The sequence below is a fragment of the Microtus oregoni genome, unplaced genomic scaffold (assembly GCF_018167655.1).
Source record: "Microtus oregoni isolate MIOR12 unplaced genomic scaffold, Mior012 000023F_ref0000262, whole genome shotgun sequence".
In the NCBI taxonomy this organism is placed as follows: Eukaryota; Metazoa; Chordata; class Mammalia; order Rodentia; family Cricetidae; genus Microtus; species Microtus oregoni.
The window spans coordinates 21094784-21097722 of NW_024543082.1; positions in this window are offsets into that span (position 1 = coordinate 21094784).

Sequence of the window (2939 nt, forward strand, 5' to 3'; positions counted from 1 at the left end):
GCCATGTTGCTCCAGAGACTATTATGAGAATGAAATAAGATACAGTGAATATGACTTTTAAAGTTACAAGTTCAAGGTAAGGTAAATTGCTATCATTATGTTTACCTTAACATTATCAGGCTCATGGATTGTATTTGCCTCTAAGGCTAATATAGAGGATTTACTATGTCTTCTTTCACGGCTCAACTTTATGCCCAGCACTGGTAATGGTTTCTGGAGAATAGGGGTGCTTCAAACTCCCCCACATCCATTTGTTTAAATAGGGCATATAAAACAACTGGTGAACATCTCTTTTCAATAAACAAGAAAAAATTAGTTTAATTACTTTTTAAAGCATGGCTGCTCCTAAGAAATTAATCAATATTATTTTATTGCCAACATACCCAGCCACTTACAAAGATTTTTTTTATCTATATCTTGGAAGGCTTTCATTTAATGTAAACCCATTGAAAATACAATAATCTCTTGTCATTTAGCTGAAATAGGAAAACAAAATTGCATAAAAGTAATAAAAGTAAAAATTTAGCAATCTGATAAGTGAGCACATTTTAAGCAATGAACTGTCATACCCCAAATTCATTCTTTGTAGTTGTCTTACTTTGCTCTCTGTTGTTGTGATGAAGACCATGGCCAAAGGCAAATGGAATAGTAGAGGATTGATTTGGTGTACATGGCCCAGTCCCAGTTCATCATGTAGAGATGTAAACGAAAGAACTCAAACAGGGAAAAAAACCTGGAACAGTACCTGAAGCATAAGCTGTGGAGGGGTGTTGCTCACTGGCTTGCTTTCCATAGCTTGCCCAGCCTCCTTTCTTTTACAACTCAAGGACCACTTGCCCATGGGTGACACTACTCACAGGGGTAGTGTCAGGACCTCTGACATAAATCATTCATCTAGAAAATGCCCCATAGACTTGCCTAACGACCAATCCTTAGGAAGCATTTTTCAATAGAGACTCTTTCTTCTCAGATAATTCTGACTTGGGTTAAACTGATAGAAAACTAGCCAGCACAGCAGTATACATATATACATATTTTCCCCCTGAAACATTAACGAAATATATTAAATGAAAGTATTTATTTATTTGGACACAAGGGTATGAGAAAACCACCCATGATGTGTGTGATAAAGCAGAAATCTGCAAAAACCAAAATAGTGATTTAAAAAATATCTTTTGAATATCTGGATCATTTGCTAATTTTTTTATGTGGGTTTTTCAACTCCTTTCAGCTTTGATGTGACTGCCTCTGCTTAGTGGCTTGTGCACTTTCTCTCAGCAATTTCTGATACTTTCACGAAATGAATCACCCTTTGGCAGATTCATGATGCCTCCATTGAAGTCTTTCCTTTCTTTTCTTATTGTGGAGATAAGGCACTGAAAAATGACACTGGCTATTTGTAGCTCACTACCAACAAATACCAAATATCCCGGCACTTAATTTAATCTTTAAGTAGTGGTCTTTAAAGAGATCATTTGAATAATGGATTGTTTTTGCTCTAGAGTAGTTGTCCTTGACCTGTGGGTCACGGCCCCTCTACCAAAGCTCTATCTTCAAAAATATCTACATTATGATTCATAATAGGAGCAAAATTACAGTTAAAAAGTAGCAACAAAAATAATTTTATGACTGGAGGGTCACTACAACATGAACTGTATTAAAAGGTAGCAGCACCAGGAAGCTTGAGAACCACTGGTTTAGAGGAAATGTTTCCTTCTAGCTGTAGAAAACCTTAAATGCTGAGAAATACGTGAAATATACGGCATGTATGGATAGAGGTTTGAGAGTAATCAAGTCAACTAATTGGAGGACCACATGGGAAGTTACTCTTAAGATGAATGTCACAAAGCAATTATGGGCTTCCTGGAAGACACAGAAGCAAAGACCTACTATGATGAGGCAAAAACATGAGAATGTGGAAGTAGTAAGGGGTAGGTGGATGAAATAGGAAAGATCAGGGTAGAGAGACTGGACCTAATGCTGTAGGCAAAGGATATGCTAAAATACCTTTTGAAAAGTGCCAATTGGGCTGAGAGGATGATTGTTGGACACACGAGGACCTGATTCAAATCCTCAGCACCCATGTCAAAAAAACGCAGGTACAGTGGTGCATGACTGTAACCACAGCATTAGGGTAATGTGGGCAGAGTCAGAAGGGGTGCTGATCTCATTGGTCACCCAGCAAAGCTGAGCAGATGCATTCCATACCAAGTGAGATATTCCTTGCCCCCAAAAAACCAACGTGGAGAGTGATTGAGAAAGACGACCAACATAGATCTCTGGTGTCTATAAGCACACATAAATACACACTTGCATGCACATATGCCCGTACCCCCGTGAACACATGCTTTTGAGCTCATAAATCCCAAAGCACACGCATACATACACACACATGTACATGCACACATGTAATAACTTTACTGAGATTTACTGATGATTCATACACTGATAAAAGTCCACCTTTTAAACCGTAGCTCAGAGCTTGTTTCTATGTCCACAGAGTTGTGCAATGGTCACCACAGTCAAATTTCAGAATACTTTATTTCCCAAAGATATTGCATATTCACGAGTAGTCAACTGTCCATCCTGTCTCCGCAGCCCCTAGCAACTGCAAGTTTTCATGTAGCCATATGGATTTGTGTTTTGGACCCATTAGGTAAATAATTAACAATATATGGTTATGTATGACCAGCTTCTTTCAATCACAATATTTCCAAATTTTATTCACATCATAACATGTTTCCATTTTGCATTCCTCCTTATAGCTGAGTATCATGTGCTATACCCTCTTAAGCCATCTATCAGTTGTTCCCTGTTTGGGTTTCTCCTTCTCCTTGGCTTTTATGACTAATGCTGTTACATGTATTAGTATTCAAACTTTTTTTCTCTTGAGTTTATACCTGTTCACAGAATTGCTGTGTCATGTGGATATTTATTAT